The sequence below is a fragment of the Hylobates moloch genome, unplaced genomic scaffold (assembly GCF_009828535.3).
Source record: "Hylobates moloch isolate HMO894 unplaced genomic scaffold, HMol_V3 SCAFFOLD_3, whole genome shotgun sequence".
Taxonomy (NCBI): Eukaryota; Metazoa; Chordata; class Mammalia; order Primates; family Hylobatidae; genus Hylobates; species Hylobates moloch.
In genome coordinates this window covers 140,961,058-140,971,146 of record NW_026652278.1, presented here as the reverse complement: position 1 = coordinate 140,971,146, position 10,089 = coordinate 140,961,058, and positions in this window count along the sequence as shown.

The window sequence follows — 10,089 nt, the reverse complement described above, 5'->3', positions numbered from 1 at the left end:
TGCACATTTAATTATGGGCAACTTCCTGCTGTTACTTAAAGTTTGTGAATGTAATTGTGTGTTTGCATAGCAACACCTTTTTGTTTTTTTTTTCAGTGCAGCATTCTCTACTATTTCAGCCCCTTTTGGTTACATATTCACTGTCTGAGCATTACCCCATTGTGGTCATATTTGATTGGTTCAAGTTTGGTTACCTGACCCAGGATTGGACAATCAGAGTTCTTCCTGGGAATTTTGGAAATCAAGAAAGAGGTGGCTAGCTCTCTTTGGAAGCCTAAATCTTGTAAAAAAGTTTGGGAGTTATTCATGGCTGCAGCCTCGCCATCAGAAGACATGAATAAAATCAAATCAATGAGAGAGAGAGAGAGAGAGAGAGAGAAGGTATGGGGGAGAGAGAAATGAAGGAGCTGTACAGGAAAAGTAGCCATTACAAGTGGAAAATTCTGATGATATTTGAGTCCCTGAACCCAATGTTCCCAAGATCCAGCCACACTCCTCAGCCTGGGCCCCATAAGATAGACTCAGTGAATTATCCTTTCTTAAGCCAGTTCAAACTGGGTTACTACAATATTTAAAACAGAAATTTTAGAGTTGTCCATTGGCATCTCCAATAGCAGAGAGGAACCCCAGAATTTGAGATGGAAGACAGGGTCTTCTTTTAGCTGGATAGACTGCCTCATACAAGTTTTATTTTTCTCACATAGTATTTAAAAATTTAAAATAGTAGCCAGGTCTTTTAAAATTAGGAAATTTATACATACTGGATATCTGGCTTCTCTTGAAAAGTTAGCAGATCTGGTGGCATTCGGTTGGCATCCTGCCTTGGCAACAGAGGCTGGAGCTGGAGACCAGTTGTCTCCTTTAGAAGATGAAGGCACTTTTTAGTATGTTTGAGTGCTTACCATCCCCTACTTACTAGAAAATGAGGCCAAAATCAAACACATCACACACACAGACACACACACACACACACACACACACACACGCACACACCATACATACAAATATATGTTTTTAAAAACAGTAACTTTAAGAATAAGGTAAAAATTTGCAAAATGCAAGACAGACAAAGCCATGTGTTTGAAGAAAACTTTATCTGTGAAAGTAAAAGCTACTCATTAACTTTATTGCCTTGCACCCATATGCATATAAGCCTGGAGAGAAATGTGCCCTGTAGAATGGAGAAAAGACAGGGCTTACCTAGAAAAATGGCCAATGTAATTAACCTCTGGTAAGGAATGGCCAATGAATTGCTAGAGATACTGGTGTTTAATGTTCACTATAAAGTTATTCCCAACTTTAATTATCCTCAGTAAACATATGTTGTATATGTTATATGTAATGGCCTTAGGTGAAGGGTGTTGGTGGAATAAAGGCAATGGGATTTTCAGTCTGGGACAGTAGCAAATCTCCAGTGAGCTGAGAACAGTGGTTAGAAGCCAGCTGGCAGTGAGGAGGATTGAATTGGATGGAGGCATGTTAAAAACCCAATTTCCCAAAATATACTAGAAGATGACAAGATTATGCTATCGTGTGGGCTGGGATGCAAATAATTGAGTAGAATCATTTTATTTGACATTAAATGCAATTACTTAAACAGCTAACATGACATTTACTGCCCCTGTAGTTTGAGTTTAATATTTTATCTGTTGGGTTTTGCCCTCATCATCAACTGTTTCTAACACTTTATATTTGTCTTGTATTCAAACTCCTGAGTGAGATCTTACTCGTTAAGTCCATCTCTGTCTAAGATAAAACATCTCTAGTGGCTGGGAGTCTTTTCCTAGATCTTCATATAAGGTGCATGACAGCCTGTAGCTGGTGGCTATTGGGTCAAATGTGGCCAAGGAAGTAGGTTCTAATGGGCAGTTTCCCAAGAGTAAGGTAAATTTGACTCTAAATACCCTGCAGCATTGTACCTAATCATTCTACCTAATATCGTAAAATTTACTCTGTAAAGTCTTGTCTAACTCACCATATGTTATTATTTGGAAGTGAGTAGGAGGGCACAGTTAATATATTAAAAATATAGAATAAATATGCTGATGTTTATTCTTGGTTTTGTAAACTCAAAGATGATTATCATTAGTTCCTTGGTGGTTGTTATGTCTTAGTTTGGGCTGCTGTAACAAAGCACCATAAACTGTGTGGCTTATAAACAACAGAAATTTATTTTTTACAGTTCTGGAGACTGGAAGCCCAAGATGAGGGTGCCAGTGTGGTCAGGTTCTGGTGCCTCTTCTGGGTTGTAGACAGCCAATTTCTCCTTGTATCCTCACGTGGTGGAATGGGAGCTACCTAGTTCTCTAGCCTCTTCTTATAAAGGCACTCTGCCAGTCCATTTTGTATTGCTGTAAAGGAATACCTGAGACTGGGTAATTTATAAAGAAAAGAGTTATATTTGGCTCATAGTTCTGCAGACTGTATAAGAAGTATGGTGTAGTCAGAATGGCTATTACTAATAAGTTGAAAAATAATAGATGCTGACAAGGTTGTGGAGAAAAAGGAATGCTTATACTATTGGTGGGAGTGTAAATTAGTTCAGCCACTGTGGAAGACAGTGTGATGATTCCTCCAAGATCTAAATACAGAAATATCATGCAACCTAGCAATCCCATTATTGGATATATACCCAAAGGAATATAGATCATTCTATTTTAAAGAAACATGCATGAGTATGTTCATTGCAGCACTATTCACAATAGCAAAGACATGGAATCAACTTAATCTCTATCAGTGATAAACTGGATAAAGAAAATGTGGTACATATACACCATGGAATACTATGCAGCCATAAAGAAGAATGAGATCATGCCTTTTACAGGGACATGGATGGAGCTGAAGGCCATTATCCTTAACAAACTAACACAGGACCAGAAAACCAAATACCACATGTTCTCACTTATAAGTAGGAGCTAAATGATAAGAGCACATGGACACATACAGGGGAATAACACACACCAGGACCTTTCAGAGAGTGGGGGAGGGAGGATGGAGATGATCAGAAAAAATAACTAATGGGCACTAGGCTTAATACTGGGTGATAGAATAAGCTGTACAACAAGCCCCCATGCTGCAAGTTTACTTATGTAACAAACCTTCACATCTTGCACATGTACCCCTGAACTTAAAAGTTTTAAAAAAAGAAATGTGGTGCCAGCATCTGCTTCTGGTAATGGCTTCAAGAAGGTTACAATCATGCCAGAAGGTGAAGGGGGAGCAGGCATATCACATGGCAAGAGAAGGACGGAGAGAGAGGAGGAGGTGCCAGGGTCTTTAACAAACAGGTCTCATGTGAATTCATTACCATGGGAAGGACACCAAGCCATTATTGAGGGATCTGCCCCCATGACCCAAACACCACCCACTAGGCTCCACCTTCAACACTAGAGATCACATTTCAACATGAGATTTGGAGGGGACAAACATCCAAACTGTATCAGGCACTTATCCTGTTCATGAGTGTTCCATCCTTACGACCTAATCATCTCCCACAGACCCTACCTCCAAATGTCATCACATTGGGATTAGAAGTTTAGCATATAAATTATGGGGGGACACAAACATTCGGTCTATTGCATGTTACTTTCATTTCATTCAACATTTCTTCAGCTTTGGTCAGAATGAACACCAATACATTCATAAGATACTTAATTTGAAGACTGAAAAATGAAAACTCTTTATGTGAAAGCATTTTCATATTTCATTTCATATACTTATCTTCATTTTATATAAGCCTGCACACATTTTATCAGAAAAAAACCTTAGGTACTCCAATATTTTATTTCTGAACTAAGTGTCTGGAAGTAAATTTTGAGGGACATTTTATTTGAATAAGAGTTAACCAGAGTGTCAGCCGTGGTACGAAAACCTACTTTTATTTTACTTTTTATTTTTTTTGAGACGGAGTTTTACTCTTGTCGCTCAGGCTGGAGTGCAGTGGTGCGATCTCGGCTCACTGCAACCTCTGACTCCTGGATTCAAGTGATTCTCCTGTCTCAGCCTCCCAAGTAGCTGGGATTATAGGTGAGGGCCACCATGTCTGGCTAATATTTTGTATTTTTAGTAGAGATGGGGTTTCATCATGTTGGCCAGGCTGGTGTTGAACTCCTGACCTCAGGTGATCCACCTGCCTCAGCCTCCCAAAGTGCTGAGATTATTTTACTTTTATCGAATGCGTTAGTCAACTTAATGTATGCTTGGCCTGACCTCACAATTTCTGTTTAGTACAGTACAGTTTAAAGAATATTAATTGTGAAGGAACAGTCATTGAGTCATCTTTTAACATTTTTCTTTAAGTGAACAATGAAATGTGAAGCAATTTTGCCTTAATGTCCCAGGCGCTTCGTTGTTGAAACACTGCTCTGCGTGTAACTGTGGTACATTTAGTTCCACCTTGTCACCTGCCTGGTGCGTATCAATACTATTGATGTAGGAGTGCTGGGAAGGGAAGATTGTGGTCCCTTTAAATGATAAGGAACGGGGAAGGGAAGTGCTGGGTAGAGAAAGGCCCGTCCCTGGCTAGGGCTCCACCCCCAGGGACCTAGGTGATAATAGGCATTTCTGCCTTCCAACCCAAATGTTGCATATTCCAAGACCACCCTGGCCCGCCACACCCCTATCCTGGGCCTATAAAAACCTGAGACCCTAGCAAGGCAGATACAGAAGCAGCTGGACATCATGAAGAATACTTCAGCAGAAGAAAACATGGGTGGCTTGTCATTGAGAGCATGCTGACAGGCACCAGCAGATAGGCAGGCCATCCACCAGCGGAATGACCCAGAGTTTGGCCGGAGCAGTCTGAGAAGAGCCGGGGCTGCCCAGCAGCCTGACTCCAGGGGAAAACCATCTCTCTTCTGGCTCCACCATCTGCTGAGAGCCACTTCTACTCAATAAAACCTTGCACTCATTCTCCAAGACCGTGCGTGATCAGATTCTTCTGGTACACCAAGGCAAGAAACCCTGGAATACAGAAATCCCTTTGTCTTTGTGATAAGGAAGGGGGTCTAACTGAGCTGGTTAACACAAGCCACCTATAGATGGCAAACTAAAAGAGTATTCTGTAACACTCACCCACTGGGGCTTAAGGAGCTGTAAACATTCACCCCTAGACACTGCTGTGGGGTCAGAGCCCCACAGCCTGCCCATCTCTATGCTCCCCTAGAGGTTTGAGAAGCGGGGCGCTGAAGAAGCCAGCCACTTCCCCATTACACACCCTGCGAGGGGGACAAGGGAATCTTTCCCGTTTCATTATTGATTAGAAATGCCGCCCACCAAGTGTAAAATCAAATATTTGAAAGTCAAGTGAAATGATAAACTACATTTCCAGACTTAATGTGCTGTTTTGAAGCTGGTTTGTGACATTCTCTGCCTATTCCCAGAAATGCCGAATTAGCAGCCAATGATCCTGTTACATGGTATTTGCACGAAGTTGTCGTCTTTCTAGTAAGGATGTGGAAATTGGACAAGGATAAACTTTAATAATGTTAGATTTGCACTTGAGGAAGCAGAGGTAAAATTACTGACAAGGAAACTACTACGTCGAAGGCTGGACAGCCGCTAGGAAAAATCGTAAAACAGTGTCCAATGACAAGATATTTGCTTTGTAACTCATTGGCTGAATTCTGAATAGAAATGTAGAATTTCTGGGAATTTTGAAAATGTGGCAAAACAACAGGTTGGGAAAAGGATGTCTTGGTAATTTGAGGGGTTGGGGGTGAGGTAGATTCCAATGTACACATTACTTATTTGTCTAGATTTCTCCACAGGTCTTGTCATTGTGTTAGTTTATTGTATGTTAAGTGAGACAACTCCAACATGATTGTCATCTTGAATTTGGAAGTATAATTTGGGGCAATAATATAAAAATTGTTGTTTATTCTCAAATGTTCTAAAGAGTTTTAGAAAATGAGTTACAAACTTCTGTTGTCAAAAAAAGTAAAATCTTCAGATTTTTGACGATTTGCAGAAAATAGGCAACCACTTAAATGAAGAGAAAAAAGTCTCGGCCGGGCGCGGTGGCTCACCCCGTAATCCCAGCACTTTGGGAGGTTGAGGTGGGCCGATCACCTGAGGTCAGGAGTTCCAGACCAGCCTGGCCAACATGGCGAAACCCCGTCCCTACTAAAAACACAAAAATTAGGTAGGCGCAGTGGTGGGTGCCTGTAATCCCACCTTCTAGCAGAGGCTAGAGAATTGCTTGGACACGGGAGGCAGAGGTTGCAGTGAGCCAAGATCGTGCCACTGCACTCCAGCCTGGGCAACAGAGAGAGAGACTTCGTCTAAAAAAAAAAAAGTCTCCATTATTATAGTGAAAGAAAAAAGTCAATTAAAATTCCTGGATTTGCAGTACTCATTTTCAGAAAATAACCTGAGAAAAGGAAGGATCATGCCTACTCCCCTCCAATCCACAAACTACATTCAATGTATTTTTCACCATATGGGAATGGGTCTACTCCGTTTTTTTCCATCCACCAAAATTGTCTGTTGTACTGAACTGCATTGACATACATTTCCTAAGCTATTGGTAGTTTTTTTTAATGTAACTTTGATTTATGTAAACTTATTTTATATTTCATATAATAGAGCACAGATTGTCTCTGACTTATGATGGTTTGACTTAACAATTTTCAACTTCACAATGGGTTTATTGGCATATTAAATGCATTTTTGACTTACAATATTTTTGACTCCAGTGGGTTTATTGGGCTGTAACCCCATCATAAGTCAAGGAGCATCTGTAATGAGAAACTAGTTAAAAGGCAAAGGAGTCTGAAGCCAGATCACTTGTTTGGTATATGGGATACACTTATCAGGAAATCCTTTTGCATTCCTGTACCAAACCTTGAAGGTATTCTGATTACTGAAATGTTTGAAGAAGCTTTCCAGTGTCAAATTTTGTAGCCCATTTAAATGTTTGCTCTTTTTTTATTGTAGCAAACCTACACAGTGCCTAGTTTTCTGAATTTCCTCATTTATGTTTGTTTGTCCATTTTCTTTCTCCATGAGCTCTCTCTCTTTTTTTTTTTTTTAGCTATTCAATGATTATTTGAAATTTCACCTCCTACACCAGGATCTTAACTTTTTATCACAGTACCTTGGATACAAAATAATCTCTGAATAAATATTTGAAATCATTAATTATGTTGATTGTGTAGTAAACTCTAAAATAGAAGTGGAATGGTCTCATGTCCCAGAAATTTCTGAATTTTTAAATATTTGGCTACAAATGTAAAAACATGGAATAAAAGCAAAAAAGTTCTGACAATTTTTTGTAATGGGAAGGAAGCAAGTAGACCTGGGTCCTAGTCTTGACTATGCCTCATGTGTAATCGTTTCACTAGTCTTTTTTAATCTCCTTGAGCCTGTTAACCTTATTAGTAAAATAAACAGAATTGGTTTGGTAGAGCTCTCATCTTATTCTAGAATTGTATGACTCTATTTAAGACTAATTTTTCTCCATCTCAATGGTCTTAGGCTTTTTTGATATCAAACTACTTTCCCCCTTGGGACCTATTCTTTTTTGGGGGGTGCTACACAAGGGCTAGAAGAGGTGCAGAGTTTGGACTATTTTTAGAGACAGCAGGTCTAGCTAAGATGCACAAGTGGGTGGCCCTAAGAAGTCAGGACGGCATGAGACCATTGGGTGTTTGGGGATGAGGGCAGGGAAAAAGAGATAGAATCCCCTGAGGATAAACTTTACTTGGTACACAGTTTTGCCCAGGACTCTGTGTGAATGATTTCCATGGGAGAGAAATTTGAGGAAGTAGAATGATGGAACCACAGAAATGTTACAGTGATTCTTTTTTTCTTTTGTCAAAATGGAAACCTTTCTAGCCACTAGTGCTGCGCTGAGCCATGCTAGAGCCAGAGGAAAAAGAAAAAGGCAGTAATACTTATCTTTATTTAAAATTTTGGTATGTTGTTCATCATGAATGTTTTTGCATTAATTTTTATTTTTCAAAATATTGCATTAACATATTACTTATCTGGATTACCAAGATTTTTGGCACTCATTCAATTTTGCATCCAGATAGACTATCTCACGTGCCTCATCCTAATCCTGGCCCCTGCTAGCCACTCAATAATAACATTTTATTTTTGATTTCTATCTTTCTCCTAAGTAGATTAGCAACATGAGAAAGGAGGGTCTACTTTTGGTTGCACATTGAGAATGCGCCCTCTAGTGGAATTCTTGCTCTCTAAGGACTTCGTAATGCATCAGTTGATGGACCTAAAAATGATGGACCATAAAGCACTCAATGGACCAAAAAAATGTATAAAGTGCAGTTTTCAAGAATGTCGTCCGTGGTCTCTTTTGTTGCAATCATGTGCAGTTCACATTCCTAGCAACCACTAAATTGTATACTTAGTGAGGTCACTCCTGAAATTTTAAGACGAAAGATTAATGCAGAAGAAATTCTTTCTGTAGGCAACACAAAATCACACCACTAAATGAGACAATCAATCTGCCAGAAGCAGGAAGAGCAGCCTGCAATTGCTCTGGGAAATGACATGGGAAAATTTTTTAAAGGAGGAAAAGGACTGGAAAGTGTAACCACAATCTGGTGGTGTGGAAGGATCTGGGTATTTAGGGGAGTGGAGGACAATTCCCAGCATATGCGTAGGGTAACTAATAATAGGCCTTGGACATGTTTCCTTCCATTCAACCAAAATAGTGCTTTCCCACAGTGCTGTCATGGAGAATGGAAATAATATGGGCTACTGAACTAAAAGAAGAAATATGTACTTAATTACATGTGATTGTTTAATAGAAAAACACAAACAAAACCAAGTGTTAAAATGGGGACTATTTTGCAGGCCATTTATAAAAGTCAAGAGTATAGTGTGACAAGATTAAAGATTACACAGGCTGGCTCTTTGAGATACAGGCCAATTCTTTATTCTGTCCTTTTTTTTCTTGGCTATTCTAAGGCTTAAAATAAAGTTGCTTGAGAAGGAGAAAACTGCTGGTGGGAATGTGAAATGGTGCAGCTGATGTGGAAAACCGTTTGGTGGATCCTGCAAAAGGTTAAACCTAGAATGATCATATGCCCCAGCAGTTTCACTCTTAAGTTATAAAACTAAAGGAATCAAAAACAGATATTCAAACAGATACCTGTCCACCAGTGTTTGTTGCAGCATTATTTACAACAGTCAAAAGGTGAAAACAATCCGTGTCTATCAACAGATGAATGGATAAATAAAATGTGATATGTACATACAATGGAATCTTATTTGGCTGTAAAAATGAAGTTTCAATATATGCAGCAACATGGATGAATCTTGAAAACATGCTAATTGAAGTAGCATAAGCCAGATACAAAAGGACACATATTGCATGATTCCACTTACGTGAAATACTTAGAGTAGGCAAGACTCATACAGATAGAAGTAGATTAGTGGCTATTGGGGGTTGAGGGGAAGGAGGAATGGGAAGTTGTCACTTAATGGGTATAGAATTTCTGATGAGTATAATAAAGAATTTCAGAAATAGATATGATAATGGTAGTACAACATTGTGGATGTAATTAATGTTGTTGAAATGTACATTAAAAATGACCAAGATGACAAATTTTATGTTATATATATTTTACCACAATAAAAAGAAAAAAATTTAAACCAAAAAAAAGAAGGAAAAAGCTCAGGACAGCATGGATGTGTGTGAAATATAACACTGTCTGGGCGATATTTAATGAAGGCCAATTGCTGTATTTGGAGCCATACTCTTGATTGGATATGACTAAAGCAACCTAGTGTTAGTGGGTTACTTCTCCATGAAAATTTTATAAAAGCGGTTCTAGAGAAGTAAAACATTGTGTGAACCATTAAACAGGAATTTAATATGAATTAAAAAACACACAGTGACCATTTTGGCTTCACAAAACTCTATTAAGGCTAAATGATGCCTTGGCTATAGCGATCACTATGTTGCCCGTCTTTCCTACAACTGATCAATAGCATTGTCTCCTAGGAAGGGAGGGGTGATCCTGACATCCCTCTCACCACTGCTCTAATGTTTTCTAGCAAATTCACACACGGCAGTAGCGGCCAAGGGGCTGGGATGAGGAAGTGTGCTTTACACCTCTT